Below are 24,633 nucleotides of genomic sequence, written 5' to 3' on the forward strand. Positions count from 1 at the left end.
GAAATTAAATGGGAATAACACACATTGGTGCACGAGGAAATAGGCCTTCAATTCCACACAGGCAGCAGTATTCTCAAGTCAGTGTGTTCTCCTCTCTGGTATGGAAAGGGATGCAGGAAAACCCAATTATATATTTATTTTTAATGCCCATTTCCTGTGAATGAAAAGGGGGAAGTTGTGCTAGCAGTTAGAACATGGACTAGCCATGGCTTCTAGTTTTTCTTCTCAGCCCAGTCTGGGCTTTAGGCTACTTATTGAAGCCCTGTTTGCCAGCCTAAGATGTTGAGACCTGAGACTTGATCTGATAAAAGCTGTGTACAGGTTTAAGTTTGCACAAGGCACACAGTCCCTTGCTGTGATGCTGATAAATGCCCTGGGTAGAGCACAAATGGTGATTTCACCCATGTTAGTTCTACTGCTTGAAGGCATCGTTCAACTAGTTATGAACTTAGGATGTTGTTTGTTGGGTTTTTGTTTGTTTGTGGGGTTTTGGGCATAAAATAAATTTTAAACTCCCCAAATTCTTCATTACTGTTATGGTCACCTGTTTTTACTTTCTGTTCTTACAAGCAGTGTTTTTATGGGTCCCTGAAAGACTGATTTACATAAAATTTAACAGTGTTTATCTCCTAATGTAGGAGATACAGTTGAGATATTATCACAGCAAGTAAACTGCTGTTGTTGTGATTGGGATAGGTTCTCTTTTTGTCACTTAAAACTCTAACTTAAAACTAGGCTTTAATTTAAACCTGTGTATATTCCTGAGGGAGGTGAGGAGTGGGAGTGGTTCTGTGCTTTGCAAACATCTGTGCCAGAGAAGAAATGAGCAGTGAGCAGTGTCCCTCCCAAAAGGAGACCTGCACCTTTCCCCAGGAGGAAGTAGAACAGCTCACACAAGTGTTCTCTGTATAATTTGGTGTCACAATGAGCTGTGTTAAAGCATAAGAGGCATAAAGAGAAAGTCATGCAAGCCTAACTGGTACTGAGCTACAAACATGCAGCCTAGAAGAAAATGTTCTTGGCTTTTTTGGAACTAACCCAGTAATGAACAGAATTCAGCCTGTGCTTTGGATACAGTTCTGCACCTGGAAAGCCAGAGGAGCCTTCTGCTGGTGATCTGAACAGGACCACGGCACCCAGTCCTCACTTCCCACTTCTTCCCTGAATTTTCAGACCATATATTGTCTGTTTAGAGAAGTGGCATAATAAATGGGGGACAGGTGAACTGGACCTTCAGGCACACAAATAAAAATCAGTCTTGGGAGTTAGATTTGATGATCCTTGTGGGCCCCTTCTAACTCAGGGTATTGCATGATTCTGTGATGCTGTGATCTTCACTGATTTATCTTACTCTAGCACAAGCACATGGTCAATGATTGCAGTCCCAGCATGAAGCATTCTTCAGGCTAAAACCCCATTGTACTAACTCTGTGCTGCATCCAAATGTTCAAGAGTTGACGATTAAAGTTCCTGCTTAGTCTTTCCTCTCTCAGCCCTTGCCTGAAATTAACAGACAGTTTTGCTAAACTCTTAATCTGGAATTAGGACCTCAGGGTTGGATGCTCTGCCACAGACATTTTCTTCTTGTTTATACAGCTTCCAAAATGTGGGTGGTTTATTGGAGGGTTTATCTACTTATTTTGTCTTATCTTTCTTAATTGCAAGCTCAGGTATAAACAGAATAATTGAATCTGCAGAGTAAATAAACAAGCACTGCACAAGAACTGGGATTAGTAAAGATTGCCTGAAAATTCCCAGGTGTACCTGTAGGTTTCTCCTACAGCTGGGCTTGCTTTGTGTCACAGGGTTTTGATGTAGGCCCTGCTCTGTGATGATGAAGTTGTGAAACAGAAAACTCTGGGGAATTATGCAGCGTTAAGTGACGCAGAATAATCTTTGACTATTCAAAAAATTTCATTCTCCTTTTTGCCCTCTGAACAGGTGTAGTGCTGGCTGAAGTGAGTGAAAGCAGTTCCTACTTCCAAGGGCATTATTTATTCAGAGATAATTATTTATTGGTTAAAATGCATTCTCTTCTATGCCCAAAATTTGCAATCCATGTTTTTCTGTATTGCAAATTAACATCCATTTCCATTTTAAGAATGACAGTGAATGCAACAAGGGCCAGACTGTGAAAAAAAAAAAAGTCTGCTAATTTGTAGTCTTTTAAACATGTAATGCTAGTCTTTGATGTTAACACACCATTAAAAAGGAACTGGGAAGTTCGCATGTCTGTTCCTGTGTCGCTTGTCAAGCAGCAGAACAGCTCAAAGAGCAGCTGGTTGGTTTGCAGCATCAAACTCACCTCAACAACTTTGGCATCCTATAAAAAATGTTGGTACCTGACATCTTAAAATGTTATAGTACATGCATAATCCATGGGAGGAAGCTGCATCTGCAGGGCTTGTGCCTCTCTGTGCCCTTTATTCTCTCTCCAGCAGCAAGAGCAATGTGGTCCACGTGAGCCTGACTTGGCTTCTCCACAGTGCCTGGGGATGGAGGAACAGCCACATCACCCTGGCAGGCAGAGTCCATGCACACTGACCCGGGGACTGTGCTTACAAAAACCTTTGAATATCAACACAGGAAGTAGTTCAATGTTTTGGGACTACAATACTTGAAGGGAAAATGTATTTGTCTTTGTGGGGTTTATTTTAGCCAGGGTCGAGGTGATAACAATTAATAAAAATCCTTAAACTGTTTCTGGCAGCAGCTTGTGCAGCATTTTAGTTTTCCCTCTGAACTTCTGTTAATCGGAAAAAATATGCAGCCATTTCAGTTATTCCTCTATAAGGTGAGCCATAACTGCTCTCATTTTTTCCATTTCTGAAGTGAAGAGCTTCACTGAAGTATCAGGAAATCATCAGTGCCTTTCAGAAAATAAAACAGAGTAACTTAGGTATTTGAAAAAGTTTTCAGCTTGAAACATAGACAGTTGTGCTGATAGCAGCTACCTGATCCAAGTAATGGTCTATTTTTCACCCATAACAAGTAGGACACAAGTACAATATACATACTTTTGGCATAAACAATGAACTGCATTCCCATTTTTAGGGGAAGACAGACAGAGTCTCATTAGCATTGCTGTATTGATATAACTGAGGCAACATGCGAGGCATGCACACACTGATTACACTGCAGCACTGTGATGAAAGCCAAATCTTTTTTCCCTCATAAATAGGCCAAACTGGTGTTTCTACACCACTGTTTTACCTGCTATTTTGCAAGGCTTTTTCTTTTCTTTTGGCACAGTGGTGGAGCTGCTTTCAAATGAAGACAACCAGGTACAAGCCATTGACTTTCCATACTTAAATATATCCTCATATTTCCTCTTTCCAAGAGTTTTGAGGGGCTTATTATTATAAAAATAATGATAATTTCATCTTTGCAAATATTTGTCTCTGGCTACTTTTAGTCCATGACTTTCCCAGATCCAAGTCAATTAATTCCCACAGCAGCAGGAGAACTGAAGAAGGAAAGCTAATTTCTCTTCTCATGTATGAAAAATTCAGGATGAAATTTGTCCTCCTCTTGCAGGAACAACCCCCAGCACTTGGTTTTGATATTAAACCTGTAATTTATTTGTGAGTTAATAAACAAGTATCAGGTTTGAGCATCACTAGGCAGGGACAGAGTACAAGGCCCAGCTGATGGTACTCTTAGTACCAAAATTGTCCTAGATATCAGAAATTGTTTACACTGTTTATATGTTTTCAGCTTCTAAAAATAACTCTCCAATATGCACTGTCTTAGAAATAAGTAAAATAAATACCAGAAATCTGGGTAATAACTATTTTCTGCTTTAAAACATATTGTTGACGACATGAGAGTGGCAGACAAAGACTCCATCAACAAATTTGTGCATAAGGAAATGGATTTTCATGTAATTAATTATTATGACTGTTAACTAGCTACACACATCATCAGGAAAACATCAGGAAGGTTTGTTTGTAGAGACTAAACAAAATATGTTTGCTTCCTGCTGTTCTTTTATGGGCATTTTTATTGGAAGCACAGTTTATAGAGGCATAGCAATCATATATGTTTCACTGTAAAAGCACCAGTTTCTTTGGAAACAGTATCAGGCTCTCTGCAGAAAAACAAAGTCGGCCAAACTTCACAGTTATCAACCTAGAGTTGAAAATATTCCCTTTTCTGGAATGTCTTGATGTTGTTTATGTTCACCTTTCTGGTAGTGATTTCCAGTGCAGCAAATAATAATAATTAATTGCTAGAAACTTGAAGGTAGAAATTGCTTCAAATGGGATCTTGCCAAGGATTTGGCCAACAAACTGTTATTTATTTCAACATTTTCATCATGGTGAAGGAAAAATGTTCTTAGATGAAAACTTATCTGCCTGGTTTATTGGATGATACTAAAACTGTGAGTGATGAAAAGGATGTAGGCTTGCTGGAGTCTTTCTAGTTCACATGGTAGCACCTCTTGGCAGGAACAGTCTGAGACAGCTTTTATAACCCAATCTTCAAAGAGGCTCACCTCCATCTCCAGTTTTTCATTAATAACTCTGCCTCTGTGAACAGAAAAACACCGTGTTCCAGTGAAAGTTTGGGTGTATGGTGCCATAGAGCTGATAGGCATTGCATTCCTGGGAAAACAATTTCCATGCTAAGGAAGAGAAGCACTCTGCTGTCCCCCTGCTGTGGGCACCAAAGGCACAGGGGGCTGTGTTTGAGATCCACATAAATATCCCAGAGGCAGGTGCCAAGAAGATGGTGCCAGCCTCTTTTCAATGGTGCTCAGTGACAGGACAAGGAGCAATGGACAAAAAGTAAAACAGCTCAGCTGCTCCCTGGGTCCTGTCCCTGTCACAGAGAGCAGAAATTGGAGCTGACCCTTCACTTCCATGGGGAAGAACTTCTTTCCATGAAGGGTAGCAGAACCCTGGAGCAGCTGTCCAGGGAAGGTGTGGAGCCTCCAACTCTGGAATATGCCAAATACACCTGTGTCACCTGCTCCGAGTGACACTGCCTTGGTGAGGGGGTCTCCAGAGGCTCCTCCTACCCCCACGGATTCCATGAGATGGATTTGTGCATCTGTGACCTCACCGGGCGCCTACTGCCTCCCTGCCCTGCGACACCGCGGGTCCGTGTGCGGGATGAGCGGTGCGGAACCCCCGAGACCTGTGTGCGGATGAGCACTCCCGGTACCCCCGAGACCCGTGTGCGGGGTGAGCACTCCCGGTACCCCGGCTCTGTGTGCGGGGTGAGCACTCCCGGTACCCCGGCTCTGTGTGCGGGATGAACACTCCCGGTACCCCGGCTCTGTGTGCGGGGTGAGCACTCCCGGTACCCCGGCTCTGTGTGCGGGGTGAGCACTCCCGGTACCCCGGCTCTGTGTGCGGGATGAACACTCCCGGTACCCCGGCTCTGTGTGCGGGGTGAGCAGTCCCGGTACCCCAGGTCCGTGTGCGGGATGAACATTCCCGTTCCCCCGGATCTGTGTGCGGGATGGGCACTCCCGGTACCCCGGCTCTGTGTGCGGGATGGGCACTCCCGGTACCCCCGGCTCTGTGTGCGGGATGAGCACTCCCGGTACCCCAGGTCCGTGTGCGGGATGGGCACTCCCGTTCCCCCCGTTCCCCCCGCTCCCCGCGGGCCCCGGCGGGCGGGCGGGCGGCTCCTCCCCGCGGTGACGGCCCCGCTCCCGCCCCGCCCCGCCCCGCCCGCTCCCCGAGAGGCCGCCCGGCTCGGCTCGGCTCGGCTCGGCTCCGCTCCCCGCCGCCGCGCACCGCCCGGGAGCCGCAGCCGCCCGCCGCCCGCTCCGGCCCGGGGAGCCGCTCCGAGCGCGGCTGCCGAGGTGAGCGCCCGGGGCCGGGGCAGCGCGGGCCGGGGGGAGCCCCCCATCCTCCGCGGGGCCGCTCCTCCTTCCACTCCCTTATTTCTCGCGTGCCGACCCCCCTCGCCGCCGCCTCCGGGCGATGTTTTATTCATGGCCCGGCGGGCTTTGTGCGGAGCGGGCTCGCCGGCAGCGCCGGAGCCGCGGCCGGGAAATGGCTGCGGTGGGCGGCTCGGCTGCGGCTGCCCGGCCGCGGCGGCAGCGAGCCCCGCGAGCCGCTCTCCGGCGGGTTTTATCTTATAGCTGCGTGTCGATAGCCGTGTCTGCATCCTGCGTTCTCTTTCGATGTTAGGCACCGCCGTATTGCAACACCGACCGCTCGTGCGCCGGGCGGCACTTACACCATCGCCGAGTTAACTGTAGATGTCAGACTGTGCTCGCTGTGGGTGATGTCAGATTGGTAATAACGCGCAGAAATGGGAATTCGGTGCGGGCAGAGCGTGATGGAGACGCACAGCCCCAGCGGCGCGGCCGGAGCCGCTGTGCTCCCGGCGCAGGGCCTGCTGCGGGGGCACTGCGAGAATTGCCAATTATTGTGGGAGCTGCGGACTCGGAGGAGCAGATATTTCTGCCTGGGGCAGAGATACTTGGCTGGTTTTGCCGCACAAAGATACTGAGGCGTGTTTTGGTTAGAGAGTCGGCTGATGCCTGTCTTGTCTGCCAGTTGTGCCATAAGGCAGCCTCCTCGGGTATCATCAGTCCGAAGAAGGAATTCTGTTGTGTGCTGTGGAAAGCTGGCTGTGATCAATAGGCAGTGTAATGTTAGCTCCTGATACCGCCTCTTGATTTCTCCCAAGCTGATCGTGGACCAGTGAACTAAAGCTGAGAGATGCTGAAACACGTCCCTCACCTTATTCAGTTCCCCATTCGCCTGCCCTTCACTTTCCCTATGCCTTGGTTGGTGGGATTTCAAAGGAAAAATTCTGATTCTGGGCCCGTTCAAAGAAATCCGTGTGTTTTGCTTTTGCTTGTCTCACTTGCTGTTTAATAATAGCTGTGAGGTTGAAGATCCCCGTGCCCAAGGGCTGGGGGCATTTGCCCTTCTGTACAAGTGAAGTTAACCGATACTGCTTGATGCTGTTTAACCTTGTATTATCTTAGGTGTCACATGATGAGGCAGCTTGATTTGTTTAAGGCTTTGTGATGATGCAATGCAATAATAATTATAAATCTTCTAATTGTCTGAAGAACCTTTAAATACTACTCTGTCTTGGGAGGTACTTCATGTGTGTTTATTCCCAAGAGGCATGGATGAGTAGATGATATTAATCATCTTCATTTTGGGGTGGGAGCAGTTTGGCACAGGTGCTTTAAGTTGTAATTTATGGGTGTGATGTCATGTGCTAGATAAGCTTTCATAGGGTCTGCCGTGTAAATTACAGCCTTTGTTTATATGTGTGCATTTTCACATGTTTTGGAAATCCACGCCGTGTAGTTTGCTTGCGAGCCTGTGCCCGAGCTGTGAGCGAGATCCAGCAGAATGTGCTCCCGTTGCGCAGTGGAGCTCAGGGCTTGAGAACATTTTGCTTTGCCTTGTGCTGGCAGCCCGCTCCAGGTGCGAATGTGCCCCGTGGCGTCTGCGTGCTGCCATGCGTGTGGTGGTTGGCTGCGAAAGCAGTGCCCAGGTACCTTGTTTATTTTCTTCTTTCTCCATGATCTGGTCTGTTTTTCAGAAGCAGCGGGGTGCTGAAATTTCAACTAATGTGTGCCAGAGAGAGCAGCTTGGTTATTTCAGGCTGCTGTGGTTTGTTATGCAATCAGATTAACAAAGGTTGAAATGATCATTCAGCTTTGGGTAAACACGATCTATAGAACAGCGCGGATTAGGGCAGCTGTTTACATCGGGCGGATCTGCTGCACTTGGCGTGTTGCAAATACTGGATGGAAACACAATGAGTGGCACAGTAATGTATTAAGCAAATTTTTAGCAATCTCTTTGGGATTATGATGTACTTACTATCCATTGCCTGTGCTCCAGGAGCTTCTGCAGTGCCTTAGGTGCTCCCTGCACGCATGGGCAAACTTACTTTTGGCTTCATTTAGTTGACAATCCAAGGCCTCGTGGAAATCTTTGTGCACAGCTGCTGGTGCCTGGGGTGCCGTGTGGGCTCCGGGCTACTGCAGTCCAGGGCTTGGGTCAAGCAAGATGCTGAACTGGAAGCTTCCTGAATTAAACAAAAACCACAATTCCAGCCCCGTTTGCTGAAGCTGGCAGCCCCTCAACCGGTCCATTATTAGTTGGCCGTTTCTTGTCGCTGTCGCGGAGGTGGCGTTGCTGCAGGAGAGGTTCTCGGGGCTTGTCTCCCTGAATCTGCTCAGCGAGGAGGCGATGGCGAAGATCGGTGTGGGCATCGCCACCGTGCTGGAGGTGACAGGAGCTCAGAGGGGAAGGGGCAGGCTGGGATGTGGGGAAGTACCTGGAGTGTGGGGAGGAGAGGGACGTGTTGGTCAGCACGAACCTCTCCATAGGTGTGCGCAGTGCCTCGCTGGGACCCGCCTGCAGCTGCACTGCTCTGGGGGGGCATCTTGTTCTGAAAGAACAGCATGTGATGGCATCAAGTGTTTGGGGAAAAGGAGGAGTAAGCAACTCCTGCAGTCAGTTTTTCAGAGGCCTTTGTGTTGGTGTGGAGCCTGAGCCTTCCAATCTTCCCCTCATTCAGGGAAAGGTAAGGGACCATCGAGGGTGCTACTTTTCCATCCCCTAGCAGGGAATGGAATAGGACTGTTTTCCATACATGCTCAAAAATACTCTGGAAAGAGTTTATTATTGTTGTTGTTACTTATTTCCTTGCTGGCTGTGTTTAATTCTATATCAGCAGGTATGTAATTGCAATGGGATTTCACAGGCACTTGCAAATGTCTATCACTGTGCTACTTCTGTTCTGTGTGCTGCATTACATTTGTGATAAATGTACACAAGCACATTTTGGGTACACTGGAATCCAAAGAGGTACTTCAGGGAATAGGTAATATTATTAAGGCTGTGTTGTAGGATGTTCAGAGGAGGCAGTGTGGAATGTGATATGCAGTCAGTCATGCTAAGACGATTTCTTTTGCTGGTACGACTTTACTTCAGCTCTGATTTATTAACAGGTTGGTCTCTTATAATCTTCAATCTTGTGAATGAAGTAAGAGAATTCTGTGTTAGACTAAAGGTCTGTCTAGCTCAGTAGCTCATCTGATGGGGCCACTCCTGGGTGCACAGAAAAACTGGAACAGTGAAGTTCTCTTCCTGGTAAACCCTTGTAGCAGTCACCACTCTAGGAGACCTTTGGGCTGGCAGTTCCAGGGAGGAATTAAACTGTGTTTAATTGCTGCTGATGGATTGTCTTATCTAAAAAATGTCTTAATTAGTTTTGAAAAACTTAATGACATTAGTGTTCACAACCTCCTGTGCTGGTGAACTTCTGGTATAATTGTCCAGCCTGAAAGGGATTTTTTATTTTAATTTTACAGTTTGCCATTTGAAGTCCTTGTGATTCTATCTAAATTCTAGAAGAATATATTTCTTTTTAGATTTTGACACAGAACTGAACTATATATGAGGATGCTATGTGTGATCTTAGAAGGTAAATGAAGATAACTGCTTTATATTTGCAGTGAGGTATAATCCCAGCCCTGTTTGCAGTCATGTTTCACGCATAGGTACCATTATGGCTGTCATATTTTGGTGACTGTATGCAAAAAAATCTTCAAATACAAGAAGTGATTTCTGCAGCTGTGCATCCTTGACATAGGATGGGGTGAGTCTTGATTCATAAATACTCCGATGACAAAAGAGTTGCTGCAAGCCAAGGAGCAACTTCAGCAATGTTGAAAGATTTGCCAAAGTAAATTTTAGCAAGGGATCTGGTGCAACTTTTAGGGCATGCGTAAGAATGCAGAGAATAGAATTTAAAAGTTCTAATAAAGAGCTTGAAGTTAAGTAATGCAGATTCCATAAGTGCTGCATGGTGCAGAAAAAGCAGTAACTCAGTCCCTGAACTTTTCTATAGGTTGGCTTCCACCATGCTATCCTTGACCATTTCAAGAATAGATGGGTGGTAACAAAGTTGTGGTTTAAATTCCACTTTTCCTTTGTGTGGCAGGGAACCAGAATCTTTTGGCTGTGACTTGACCTACAGTATTTGCTTTTGTGCTGGTGGTTCAGGAGAATGTCTGGGTTGCAGGAGCCCTCTGGGTCACAGACTTCTGGAAAAGTTGTGTTTGGTTTATTAAAATAAGCTGTTCAAAGGTTGGTAATTTATTCAAAATCACACAAAGAGTATCGTGAGCTGGAAGGGACCCATCAGGATCATTGAGTCCAGCCCTCTCTCTGCACAGATGCTCCACCAGTTCCACCCTGTGCATCCCTGGGAGCTTTGTCCAAACCCTTCTGGAGCTCTGGCAGCCTTGGGGCTGTGCCCATTCCCTGGGGAGCCTGGGCAGTGCACTTATTGTGGTGGCTTCTGAAATCCTGTTGATAAAAATGGCTAGAATTTTCATGTTTCTAAAGCAAATAGAAATTCTTGATATTGTAATTTCTACTGCTTTTCCACCCTTAAGACTGTAAACTTATGATTAAAGTGGCTGGAATTTCAGACTGATGGTTTACGGGTGGGATAATAGTAGAGACTGACCAGACAAATACTTTGTTTTAAAAATAGAGAGGCTTACATAATGATGCTATACACAACAACAGTATATGTATATGGAGAAGATCTCTGGAGTAGTATTAATCCAATAGCATCCCTTCCCTGCTTGTCTGCTGGTGCTTGCTTCAAAGGAGGGTAATTCTGGAGTAAAGAGATGCCAGTGCTGAGTGATTTAAATGGAGTATTGATCCAGTCCTGAGCAGACTTCAGGCATGGCTACGGGTTAGAAGTTTGGAGGAACAGGTTTTTAAACCATTGTAAGCTCCTAATTTGTTACCTGAATAAAAGAAAGCCATTCTTCCTCTTTTTTTTTTTTTTTTTGGTGGAGCCCTGTCAGTCTCTTTGTGTTTTGAGTTTACAGATATTCATGTCTTAATGTGTAGCATGTCCGAAAGAATCAGGATGGGATCAGAGGCTTTCCTCTTGCTATGAAAGTTGCCTCAGTTTCTTCTCCTTCTGTCTCTGTATCTCTAAGAGAAAAGCACAGACTTTATATATCAAGTTTGGAAAAAGATAAAGGGTAAGTTCTCTTGAAATATGTATTTAATAGAGAAAATTTCCTAGGATCTATATATACAGGTGGGCATTTTCCCAAAAGTATGTTAGGTGTTGAGGCCATAAAAATGTTGCTGCTAACCAAAATTCTAGCTCTGAATGTATCTATAAATACCATAGCCTCACCCCTTTGGCTCTCTGAAATTATATGTAGCTGGAATAATTTCATGCATCAGGACATAAAAGGACCTTGGTGAACTTGTGCTTTTATAATAAACAAGGAAAAGTTTATCTAGGTTGCCCAGTTTATTCACACAAAGACAGCTCTTTACTCGGGGAGGGGGAGGTACTTACCTCGTAGACTTTGCTCATGAGGATTTTTATCTCATCCTGTCCCAAGATTTTATTAATAAAAGCAAAACAACTTTAATGTTTATGATGCATTTAGACGGACAGAGCTCTGCGTTTTGGAGTCACGGCTAATTAGATTTGTGGAGCCTGTGCAATTTTGGATATTGGGCAGGGAGGTTGTTTTTGCAGGAAGACACAGAGGAAGGAACACGTTGCTAGTATTCCCTTTCTTACAGTAGCATTTTCCATGCCCTGTGCATGTTCACGATGTTGGTTTGCTGTTCCTGGGGAAGCAGGCTTGTTGATTGTTTGGAGAATTCCTTTTAAAATTGCTATTCAGTAAAGCTCTGAGGAGCAGACATTTGCACTGCCCCAGTGGAAAACAGTCTGAGGGAAGAATCGACTGGTAAACCAAAACAACTGCTGTCTTTCTAAGGGCTGGTAATGGGATGTAAGCCCATTTCTGCTTCAACTTTGAGGCATGACTAAGATGTTTCTCTGTTCTGGCAATATCCACTTTGGATCCTGCTGCTTAATTTCATCTACAGGCCTGCTCACCCGAACTGCATCTTGAAGGGAGCACAGCTGACGTGCAGGAAATGCACGGACAGGCTGACTGCAGGAAATGCACTGACAGCGTGCAGGAGCTGCTCTGTTGTTCCCGATGGCTGTGCCCAGCTCCAGGGGTTCTCTGGGCTGGGCTGTTCCAGGCTGTGGTGAGGGATGCTGAGCACGGCCAGCCATGTGATGCTGAAGGACAGGCTGCTGCTCCTCTCCTCGCAGTGCAGCCCTGCCTCCTATGTGCGTGCAGTAGTTGTGGATGCCCAGAGGCTCAGCTTTCCCTTCCGAGCCTTTATTTTTGCAGGAAATCTGAAACAGCAGAGCTGAAGCTGCTGAATAAGCCAGACTGAATCCAGGGGAGCAGATCTGGCTCTCCCCTTCATCTGCCACAGATATGTGGAGAGGAGAAACTCCTGTGAGTGCTTCAGGGAATTGTTTGATTAGTGGGTGAAAGGAAAGCCAGCCAGGGTTTTCTAATCCCATCTTTATTCTTTTTACCGCTCAAAGGTCTAATGGATATAATTGTTTTTTCTTATGAATTATGTTTTTAAATTACTCCCTAGTTTTCAGGTATGGGAGTCTATCAGCCAGGGCTGTTGAAATTCAAATCATGATGAGCAAGCTCCTGAGATGATCTCTGTTTCACAGTAAGAGGGAGCTGTATTCTTTCTGCTTTGGTCATGTTGGATAAGGCATATCTTTGAGATTAAAAAGTCCTGATGCTCATGGGAGGAGGGGAGTGCTTCTTTCTTTTGTCTCCAGCATTGCAGCAGAGATGCTAATTAAGTACCAAACAAATTGGATTTGGGCAAGTTTGCCTTTGCTATGGCAGTGAAAATGTTTTGTTTGGGAGAGCTGCGCAAACTGCACCCGCAGGGGTTCACGCAGAGATAAATCAGCCCCTGGCTGCCCCAGTCTTCCTGCTTCAGTCCGGAGGAATATGCCAGAGAAGCTTTGGGGCTGGCAGGAGTCAGCGGGCACGTTCTGGAGCAGATTGTGCGGCGAGGAGCGGCTGTGGTGCCAGCGCAGAGGGTTCTGCCAGCGGGACAGCGTCGGGGTGCACAGCCCCAAATGTGGGGCTGCTCTGCTGCTCCTCCCCAGCAACCGGGCTCTGGGCTGCCTTCTCCCCTGGCTGCCCTTCTGCTCCGTTTTCTGAAAAACCAGACCTTAAAATGTGGAGTAAGAGACCTCAGGCTTAGTAGCAACGCTTAGGAGAATAAGCAACGCTCAGCCTTGTGAAGCTGCATTTAGGTGTACGTTTATTTGGGGATTTTTTACAAGCATAATGGAAAATTATGCACTCGGCTGTTCTCAGAGTTGCCGTGGGATTCAGGGGACCTAATTTCCCTAAGACTATGAAAATCCCAGGCTTTGCCATTTAATTTTTGTTTGCCTTTACACTTCTGTACTAGCCTCTGAGTCTTCTTTCATCCACAGCAAGTGCTTGGGTGCTGCAACAGAAATAGCTTGAAAGCAAATGATTTGAGAGAAAAAGGGCCGGAGTGTCTTAGATGTCTGGGGAGTGGATGAAGTAGGATTAATCTGGCATTAAGGCAGAAATCTGTGAGAGAAGCTCGGTCAAGTGACTGACTGGAGAGGAGGGGGGATTCATGAAGTCAAAGTCACTTCTTCAGCCAAAGGGAAATCAGGCTGATACACTTCTGACAGGGTGTTTTGCCTGGCCTCTCCCACGGACTCTGGGTAGCTGTCACATACTTTCTCTGCAATTGCTTGGCATTCTGAAATATCATGCCTTAAAAAGACTCTCGCAGTGAGCAGCTTTCCAGAAGGTCATTGGAAATTTAATGCTACAGTGTAATGAGGTCTGTGAGTTACCTGTAACGCAAATAACAGTGCTGACGAGTTGCTTTTCAATTATTAATTCTTGTACAGTAAGCTGTGGGCATTAAGATGGGTTGTCTATGCAAAGTGGTTCCATAAAATGCAAATTATTAGCTTCTATGTGGGTCAGAAAACATTGCATATTTGGTGTAACTCTTGTAGTTAAATAGACTGCTTTGCTAAGCAAATAATTTAAGCACTGGTTACTCTCAGCATTGTCAAAAACATACATGAGTTCTTGCTGAATGTAAATAAAAGAGTTTCCACTTTGAATGATGACTGCAGGATTTGGCTTAAAAGCTATTTTTGGGCCACGGGCACAGCCCAAAGCCGGGGGATGTATGTGGCTCTGCTCCTGGAATGGCGTCAGGATGGAGGATGACTAAGTCAGCCCTGCGAGTTCACCATGCAGAAAGGTGGTGATTACTGCAGCTCTGTCAGCAGTACATCGCTGTCCACCCGCGCTGATTCAGCCGCCCAGCTCCGCTGGGAGCTCGGGCTGTGCCCGGGTCCCTCCCGGCTCCTTCCCACCCAGCAGCTGCCAGGCTGGAAACGGGGCCATCGCCCTTCCTGCCCCGTGTCCCAGCGCTGCCAGCCCCAAATCCTGTCCCCGTGCAAACCTGGCACTGGGAGAGCCTTCTTGCCGAGGCAGGGAACACCGGCTGGGCAAAGCCTCGGGGCTCCGGGCTTCTGAAGGTGCTGAGGTTGAAGCAATAGCAAATGTGGCAGGGCCAGCACGTAGTGGTGGTGCTGCTTGGTGAAGAATTGGTCCAAACCCTTCCAGGCCCTGCCCTGGCTTTGCTTTGTAGGCAGAACAGGTTGGGCAGCAGCACAGGACTTGGGAGACTACACAAAACAAGGGGCAGTTCACCAAAGGTGTTCATTAGGTGTGCCATGTTGAGGGCTCCTGTTTTTCTGGGGTTTACAATGCCTTCAGTGCGTGAGGACAGATTTCTTTGCTCCTGTTGGGATGAGTAAGGCAAAGTAGTTGTTTTACTGCTGCCTCTTCCCTCCTGCCTGCCCTCCAAAAGAAAGCCCAAGGTGCAAACCCCCGCCAGTCCAAAGACTTGATTTTGAAATAAAACATTTCAGGTACAGGAATGGTCTGGCTGTGATGGAGACTGATGGCAATGCCTCCTCTCTGCTCTTCCACCCTGCTCTCCCAAGAGCTGCTGCTATCCTGGGAAAGCACATGAAGAACCCACTTGCTTGCTCCTGTATCACAGCCCTAATCTCTTTAGTGGAGTGTAAATAACTAGGATATTTGTTGTGTTCCTGTATGTTTTATGCCCTAAGCCAAATGCAGAAGAAATAATTCTTTTTCTGGGGCATTTTTGCATCATCCTGTGCTTTGAAGAGGCACAAACAGGCTGTTGTTGGTCATTATCAGCGTTGGCTGCTTGCCGAGGTGTCTCTGGCCAAGCAGGAGGCAAGTTTTGATGCAGTCCTGGGCAGAGGCAGAGGTGGGAGGGAAGATCCCAGGTGAATTAACCATGCCATAAGGATATGGAAATTATCCCCCAAAATCTGTGAGCTTTCCTAGCGTGTGGGGCCAGCTCTGCTTTTGGTTGTGACTGAATATCCTCAGGAATAAAAACTGCAAGTAAGAGTGGAGGCAGCTCTGAAGATTTCTGGATTTCTGTTTCATGGTTGCTACCTGGTGAATGGCGCTGTCTGGTTTGCGGATTGATTCTTTTCATTGGTTAAATTGGTGACCTCTCTGCTTTTTTAAGTGTTCAATTTCCCATTCTTCTTTTCCTTGTCTATGATTTTTCCATTCCTTACCTGCTGCCATCTCCCCTGACATGGTCATGAACATGCCTGAATTTTTGTGTTGAAATGGTTTTATTGCTATCAAAATACTAAGTGTGACTGGCTGTAAAAATGAAAGCTTCAGCCTGCTGCTTCAGTGCCAGTGATATCAAACTCTGTGAGCTAGCATCTATATCCATAAGGTTTTTTCCAAGTGCAGACTGAGGTGTGGTGCTGACTGTGGGAATGCTGACCAATCTTGAGGGAGAAGAGCCCCAGCAATGGAGGAGTGCAGGGACCTTTCTGTATCATCAGACTGCAGGACTGGTTTTGGGCCTTGATTTAAATGTCAGAGGAGTGATGGAAAGCAGAAGATGGGAGCGACTTTGGCCTTAAGGCAGAGTATGCATGTTGGTAGTAGGGGTTGGAAGCTGTCTCCAGTCTCCTGTTCCTCATCCCTACCTGGTCATTAGCCACCAGGCTGAGTAGTTTGAAAGATTCAAGATACTCTAGGACTAAGTTTAAAACTGATGGAAATTACAATGGCTCAGGGGAAGCATCTTTAGACCTTCATTTATTTGTACTTACATGGAAATGTAGGAGTGCTGTGTGTATCTGTCTTTGGCAGCTCCTCTGGTTTCTCTCCTGTTTGCTGCTTTGTTTTAGGGAATTCTGGGGAAAAAAAAAGAGAACAAGCATGCATTGGCAAAAAAACTTCAAAGCCTGTGATAAGGAGGAGAAAGTGTATGTGCTTGCAGATATTTTTGGAATAGGAGAAAAAGGACATGGGGTAGGGAATGGTGCCCTGGGATGGGAGTGGGAGACTACAGCTCTTTTTCCCAGGGGGCTGTGGAGCTGCTGTGATGAGAGTTGCCCAGCTAGGTTCCCTGCAGCCAAAACAGTGTCTTTGTGGTATGACTCTGAGCTTGTTCTGTGCTTTGCTATCAAAAAGATAAAAACTGGTTCTTTTTCTCCCTTTTCAAGTGTTTTTGTTTGTTTGTTTGTTTTTCTAAGTCAGAGTGAAATCTGGATTATTTTTCAAAATCGTTTGATCAACTTGAACTTCAGTATCTTAATTCTGTTCTCATAATAGATTTGCTTGTCAAATACTATTTTTAAGTACAGAATTACAGCAGAGAGTGATTCCTCTTGCTGTCTATGACAAGTACTAATGCTCAGAGCACAGTCCTGGGGCTGGGGTGTGCATTCTTATTTCCTGATGTTTTTTGAAGCTTCACCTGCCTCCGCAGGGCGAAGGCAGTGCTGATGGACTGCAGGGTTGCATTGCTAATAACTGTAAACAACAATTCTGACTCATTGCTCATGGAAGACAGAAGTACAGTCATGTATTGTGGCTATGTTAATTTGTTTACAAATAGGAAAATTTGTATAGGTGAGGTTTAGCACATGTCTTTCTGGTTGCCCTCTTTAGAAGGTGTATGGCTTCCCTGCACATCTGGTGTTCGATTGTTCCCCAGCTTCAGCTCCCACCATCTTTCTGCAGTCCCTACCTACCTCATACAGAATGGAGTCTTTAAGTACCTTGGGCTTAGTTAGCATGCATTAAAAATTAACTTCTGGGAAGAAGTTCAGAGTAATGGTTGGCCACCATGATGCTCAGCAAAGGAGATTTCACAGATGTTCATAGCATGGCCTGGGTTGGAAGGCACCTTGAAGATTTTATCATTGCAATCCCTGGAGTGGCAGGGACATCTTCCCCTAGACCAGGTTGCTCCAAGCCTCATCCAGCCTGGCCTTGGGTTTTCCATTTTGGGTAAAGGCAGAGCCTGAGCATGTTGTTTTTGTGTTGTCAGCATCCAGAGCTGGTGTCAGTAACCAGAAGAATGACAAGGAGAGTGGGAGTACAATGTTCATAAATGTAATGAACAAGGAGGTGGCAAGGTGGAGCGCTGAGATGGAACGTGAAGAGCTAAACAGCTGATGGCATGAGGCTGGAAACGTGAGCAGGAGAAACTGAGGCACGGCCTAGCAAAAGCAGAAGGAGGCACTTGGTGTTGGAAAGGAAACTGTAAGGACACACGTGTGCATTGCATTGCTGTCACAAGGTGTGAGGTCAGGGGCAGAAATGATCAAATGCTTCTTTCTCCCATCCTTCATGTGGCGTGTGTTATGAATAAAAACTTTCTGAGTGAGTGCTCAGGGCCAGAGCTGATTTCTGTAGGCTGCCATGGCTTTGTGTTGCTTTTCTTCATTGTGCACCCTTCTCTTCTGATGGGTGACATATAGTTGGGCTGGACCCAGACAGAAAATTTGTCACTTGAATCATGCTGAACAGCACCATTAGGAATGGGCTAGGCAAAAGAGGAAAGACTCAGGGTTTTTCTTCAATTCTGAAATACTAAACATCAGTCAAAAAGCTTGTAAATATTCCAGTTGTGAACTGCAGTGATTCTGCTTAACGTGCTTTACTGATCTTCCTGTCGTCTCTTCCACAGGGAAATGTTAATATTCCACGTAGGAGCAGTATTTCTTTTGATCTCTGTCTGCACCCCTTGTTTGTTCCCTAAACCTTCTCTTTCTACCACAAACCACTTAGATAACTGGTGTTACAGCAAAATAATCACCACTTGTGTTAGTTCCCTGATTCTCAGTAGTGCTAGTTTGTATTCTGGGATTTGATTGCAAGACAGACAAGTAGATAAATAAGAAAAAGGCAAAGGGATAAGTAAGTAAAAGGCAAAGCAACAGCAACAAGAAAATAAAGAAATTGTATTTGATTAAAATCCATTTTACTGTGGTACCTGAATTGTAGCTAATCAGTGTGTGTTTTTGGGGGGAGAAGTGAGGGTACAGGTGAAATTTAACGGAGCCTTCACTTGTTAAACTTGGGATGGGGCTTGATGGAAGAAATCAGTCTCATTGTGGCATGGACACACTGTTGGGAAAGAGGGAGCACTGGTGCTGGCTGTGGGGATGCAGTGATTTGTGATTCCAGTAGCTTTGACTGGTCAAGGGCCCTGCTCTGTCGATGGAGGCTTGCTGCTATTTCTGTTTTATGTCCCCACCCATGCTGTGTGGTGTTGCAGTGACCTGCAAAAGCCAGAGCAGCACCAATTTCCATGCAGCTTCGTGTCGCCGCTTGTGCTGGCACGTGGGATGTTTGACAGGAGAGGTCCTGGCAGGACACCAAGGAGCAAGAGCTGGCTTGTCAGCAGAGGCAGGGGAGGGAAGGCACAGAGCTGGAGCAGCAGGGAACCTCATGTGCACCTCGTGTCCAGGACAAAGAGCTCCAGTGCTGCTTTTGGGCAGGGAGCCTCGTGTGTGTGCTCTCTGCAAAGTCTTAGGCAACATAAAGTTGTTCCATGGGGGTTTTCGTTACTGGCTTAGAATTTTAAGGTGCTTCTAAAAAGCTCTTAAAAAATTCTTTGGCTGATTTTTCTTCCAGGTCAAAAAGCTGTTCTTGTGGAGTTGCCTCTCTCCAGCACTGGCACCATTTCCCACTTCCTCTTCTTAAATTTCCCCTCACCACATTGCCAGCTGTGTTACGTGGGTGCAGGGAAAGCCCAGATGAGATCAGGTGTTGTTCTGGGAAGTGCAGTCGTGCCTTTCAGCAAGGAGTTTGGTTTTCCAAAGCTCACAAGGCAGGGAAGAGGGAAGGATGAGGGAGGAAATGGACAGGAGAGCCCGACAGCCATGGTGGTCAGTCCATGCTGACTTGCTGTGTTGCACTTCTGCAACTTCAGCTGCTCATTGAGGAGAAAAGAGTTGCCCCTGTACCTGAGTTGGGGTAGGGGGTGGTGTTACCACCTGATGGTTTCTGCATTCCTACACCATTTCCCATGTAATCTGCTTTTGGTTTCTCTTGGGTGCAGGACAAGATGGACTTCACAGACTGGATGTTGTTTGGAATAAATGTATTGTCAACTCACCTTTAAAGTCTTGGGAGAGCTTGTGGGGTCTGTGTAGGATGGCTGGGGGGATTGGGGGATTCCACTGAAGGCTTCCTAAAGAAGGAATTGCTTCTTCCTTTGTTTCTGTACATCCCCAGCTGAGCTGTTGGGATAACAATAGTTTGGGAAAGCAAAGGAATATAATGAAAGTTTGCCATCACATTTGAAAATGAAAAAGGCCTGTTTCTTCCATGGATATAAGAGCAGAGGGATGGAAAGGTGGAACTTTCTTTTGCCTCTGCTGTGCTACTTGTCCTTTGCTTTCCTGTCTGTGAAGTGGTGTAAAAATGCCAACCACCTCTGCTCAGCACAGGGGAATGAAGGCGTAAAGTGCTTTCCCCATTTACAAAAAGGACAACTGTTCTCTTGGGTTTGGAGGATGGTGGTGGGGGGTTGCCTGTCTTTAATTTCTTTTACATTGTTTTCTTATCTTCCTCTCCGGTGAGTGCTGAATGAAGTGCTGGCATTCCTGCAATCTCTGAGGAATGATGGATTATCATCTGTTAAGGGACTGACAGTCTAATCAAAGTGGTGAATTTTGAGCACACTGTCACTGCACTTGTTCCTTGTGTGCTGTTACTGAGTGCTTGTGGTGTACAAATGTTTGCTTGTGACAAAACTCACTTTCATGTTTATAGATGTAATAATTTGTTTTGATAAAACTCTCTTAATTTAGTCTCTTTGAAGCCAGTAGAAAAAATAATTTACTTTCAGAGTTGGTCACTTTTTTTTAAGATTGCATTTTTCCTCATGTTTTCTGCCTACTCAACTATGCACTGCCAATCAGAATGTTTTTAGTCCTGCTATAATTTGTATGGTAAATAAGCAGTTTATTCTATTCTGTCTGATTCCAGTATAAAATGACTGAAGTGATTGGGCAGTGACTCTAAGAACAAAGGGTTTGGCATGTCCAGTTTCCTGAAGTGCCTCTGTGCAGATGTGGGAGCAGGGGTGGTAGGAGTTCCAAGTGTCCATAACTGAAGATATATTTGTAACATTTTTAATAATAATCTATATTGTAGCTTTTAAGTACAATTTTAGAGTCATTAAAGTTTTAAAAGATCTATAAGATCGAGTCCTGCTGTTCCCCCAGCACTGCCAAGCCCACCACTAACCTGTGTCCCCAAGTGTCACATCTACATGTCTTGTGAATGCCCCCAGGGATGGTGACTCCATCTCTGCCCTGGGCAGCCTGTTCTGGAGTCTGACTGCCCATTGAATGAAGAAATTTTCCCTGATATTCAATCCAATATTCCCAGTCTAACCCTTCCCTGGCACAGCTTGAGGCCATTCCCTCTTGTCCCATCCCTGTTCCCTGGGAGCAGAGCTGCACCCTCCTGTCAGGGAGCTGTGCAAAGCCACAAAGTAATAGGGATAAATAAGAAAGTAATAGGGATAAATAGAAGGTAATAGGGATAAATAAGTAGCAGAACACATGCAGAGACAATAGGGCAGATTGCAGCACAGGACTGCTGTCCAGGTAAGCACCCAGTGTCCCCTGGTGACTCTGAGTTTAGCACTGGTGACAGACAGGGGCATTATCTGTGATTCTGGGTTGGGTACCTGTGCGTGTTCCGAGTTAATTAGTGATTTGTGTGCAGATTGAATTGGGTGGCAGTAATTACTGGGGTGCCTGTGTCCAAGGAGAGTGTGCAGGTCTGTCTGGATTTTGGGAGGGTGGGTGAATGTGCAGACAGACCATGGCAGCAGGAAGCTCTGGGTTTCTGCTGATTGCTTGGCACCAAAGCCTCACCTACCCCTACCTTTCACTCTCCCTTCATTTTACACGTGTTAATTGGCTTTAGCCAGAAGATGTTCCTGCTGAACTTGTTACAGGTGGAAGCCAATCTAGACCACGTTCAGGTCTAGCAAATATTCAGGCAGTAGCAAATGTGCTGGAGCTTTGTCTGGAGGTGTGGAAATCTCTGCTGGCTGTTGGTTTGGTGTCAGCAGTCACCCTGCTCCTGGTGGCTTTCCATTCTCCTTTGTCAGCTTTGTGAGGAAGCAAACTTGAAGCAGGAGGAGAAGGTAAGTGGAGACTGAAATGAATACTAAGCATTTCTAGATTAATTTCACTGACAAAATCGCTGCTTGATTTCTGTGGGAGGAGCGTTTGCCAGAACCTTGCCAAATTACCCCAGGAAGGTGCTAGAGAATGTTAAGCAGAAACCCCACAGCATTTCACAGGAGTTTATTCTGTTGTTTCACTAGTGACTCATCTGCAGAATGATCCATCCTCTTCGCTATGTATATGTGGGGAAAAAAAAACACTGACAAAGGTCTCAGAGCCATCTCAGAGCTATACAAAATGCAGTGTCCTATTCAATTATTAGTTAAAAACATCTGAGTGTCTCAAGCCCTTGGGCAATTTTGAGAGTTATCCTGGCAAAAGATGTTTGCAGTCAAACCTGGTTCACTTTTTGTTAAACATCCTGAATTTTTGTAGGAGTATGGAATGAGACAGAAGTGGTAGGTACAGACAGAGGAAAACGTGTTAGGTATGATTCTCTGAATGGACAGAATTGTTGTTCTTAAAACGTCAGGGATTGTTAGAACATCACTTTTTCCTTTCTGTACATCACATTTTTGGCTAAATGACCCGAAAATTAAAGATCAGCATTCCAGTGTGTTTGTTCAATGCTTTGCTTCCTGAGGTTGCTAGGTTGCTGTTCAGAAAGCTGAGGGCTCTCATCTCAATTTTTCATCCTGCCCCTACTCAGCATCCTCAAAAGGCAGCAGTGAGTGCAAAAACAGGAAAGGGGAATGATAAAGTGTGGGAATCAAGTGAATGCTGAGTTAGCAATGCCAGGAGGAAACAGCTCTAACAACAGCCATTGGTGGTGCAAAACTGCTGGTGAAAAATAAATGGAGGTGAACGGACTTGAAATATTTCTGAAAATTGAGTTCTTTTTCTTGTCGCATTTTTCTGTAACAACTTTTAACAATTTTTAATACAATAAAGTAGAAAGCACACCCGTTGTAGTGACTGGATGCTGGCATTAGTGTTTTAGCAAACACCTACACAGCATATATATGGACTAAATTATCTAAAGGGCTTGTTAGCATATCATCTGCATGCAGAAGAAAGTGATGGTGGTGATGCATGCTGCTTAGAAATCTTGTGAAGGATTCTAGCTCCTTCTTGCTTTCCTTTTTCTTTTCATTGTTTTCTCCACAATAAAAATGTCCACAGCATTTGAGGAGGACTTTTTCTCTCTGTCATAATTTTCTGTTGTTGTTTTGAAGGCCTTGAGACATTTTCCCCTATTTTATCTTAGGGAAATTTTGTAAGGTATACAGCCAGTGCTTTTGTGAAGTTGACAGAGCACATGAAATAGTGGAGAGCAAAACCATCTGCCAGTAACAGTGTTTGAGTTACAGAACAAGCTATTTCTGAGGGAAGTTGAGTAATGCTTGACTTTGACATTGTTTTGTTTTGCTTTGGTTTCTTGGCTTCCAAATCAGTGTTGAAAAATACCTGCCAGCTGTAATTATTTTACTGGAAGTTTAATGCAAAGTCTAATTTTACTGGAAGCCTGGAGGAGAGGAGGAGACAGAGCTGGAGAATGGCATCTGATGTGGAGCAATGGTGATGTCAGGCATATTTGAGATAATTGAATTTACTGTTAATAAAACAAACACACAGTGCTGCTTCTGGCCCACTATGGGCCATGGAAGTACTTGTGGCAAGCTGATCACTTCACTGCTGAGCCAAAAGTCTTTGCTGGTAGTTTTGGTTTTCTTTCATCAGACCCTCTTGGCATATGTGTAACTTTGGGCCCTCAAGCTTGAAGTATGTGAGTATGTGTATGTTTGAAGTGCTTTGGCTGAAAAGAAAATCAGTACTATTCTGATAAAGAGATGGGAAGTATTAAATAGCTTAAAATACTAATTTTTCTCATGGGATTCAAGTTTTCTTGTAAAATCACACTATTGTGCTGGTATTTCTCCATCAGGGAACCTTTGAAGCAATTTCAGCATTTTGAGATGGGCCTGCTAAAACTGTCCTTGCCCAGCTTTTCTTTTAAGAAGGACAGAAAGTAAAGAGAAGAGGGAAAAAATTGAAGTTTCAGAGGGCATCATCCTAAAGAGCAAGCTCTCTGGGGAGGATCCAATTTCTTCCACATAGTGTGATGCTCCATGGTAGAGATTCCCAGATGTGCACTGATGTGTAGCTGTTTTGAGACAGGTGAGTTACACCTGTGGCTTTGCATCCAGCAGAAACCCAGTGGTTTGTCTTTGGTCCCAAAAGGAATAATTTGAGAGGAAACATCTCAGAACTTGTGGCTTTTTGATACAGTCCTGGACATCCCTCTGGAATTCTCTACCCTGTGTTCAGGGTGAGCTGCATTCATCTTCTGGGTCACTTATTTATTTGTTTATTTATTGAGTGAAAGATCAAACCCCCTTTACAGACACCCCAAATCTTTCATTTAACTTAGCAGGCTACATAGTGTATCACTGACTTTTTTTTTTTTGCTGCCCATCACAGGAGCATGTGAGGAGTTTTAACTGCAAGACTGATTCATTTCTGAAATTGGAGAGCTGGTAAAGGATTGGTGGTTCAGATGTGCTTTGTGGGAAGCTTTTCCAGAGCACAAGGGTTGTGCCAGGACCAGTTAATGTTACCTTTTAATAATTTAGGCAAAGTGTTTGGGAAGAAAGCAGTGGGAAACTATTTTCATGTTGTTCTCAAAGGGAAAATAGAATCCTGTGAGCATCGGGCAGGACGGTGACAGAACTGGGCACAAGGCAGTTTTGTAGCCTGCTGTGAAAATGAAGAAGGATGAAGGGAAAGGAGACTTTCCTCCCTCACCCACTTTTTCTTCAGGGAAAAAACTCAGACCCATAGGTTTTCTCAATTTACTCATTGAGAATGAACTTGTAAAGGTGTTTATAAACCACAGGGTTTATGTGATTTGTCTGGTTAAGCAAATCAGCAGAATCTGCTTAGGCAAGGAGCCAGGGATGGTATTGCTGCCTTTCTTTTAAATTTCAGGTAGAACCTTAAAATGAGAGGTTGCTACAAATCCCTGCAGCGTGTTTCATATAATTTGATATTTACACACTGAAAGCCTGTCTAGACTCTTCCCAGTTGTGTTTATTATGTACAGCCTCAATCACTGCGTGTCTCTCCTTGTCAGTTTGTGTGCACGAGATTCACCCTGGTCTACCTTTCATCTCCCTTTTCCCCATAAAACTCTCCCCAAAAGGCTTACTCTCCTTTTCC

The 24,633-nt window shown here is 45.3% G+C and overlaps 1 protein-coding gene across 3 annotated transcripts in view; it reads left to right on the forward strand.

Annotated features, from left to right (window-relative positions):
• The first annotated feature begins 5,729 nt into the window (after positions 1-5,729).
• C9H1orf21 (chromosome 9 C1orf21 homolog) overlaps positions 5,730-24,633 on the forward strand; it is a 106,055-nt gene continuing 87,151 nt past the window's right edge. Inside the window, exon 1 of one of the 3 annotated variants that reach the window (XM_021525127.3) lies at positions 5,730-5,818. The gene's annotated coding sequence lies outside the window, so the exon portion shown is untranslated. Of the gene's footprint in view, positions 5,819-6,235; positions 8,226-24,633 lie in introns of those variants that run through there. The other 2 variants (XM_077785503.1, XM_021525128.3) reach the window with 2 other exon arrangements.

Source organism: Lonchura striata, chromosome 9, assembly GCF_046129695.1.
Source record: "Lonchura striata isolate bLonStr1 chromosome 9, bLonStr1.mat, whole genome shotgun sequence".
Taxonomy (NCBI): domain Eukaryota; kingdom Metazoa; phylum Chordata; class Aves; order Passeriformes; family Estrildidae; genus Lonchura; species Lonchura striata.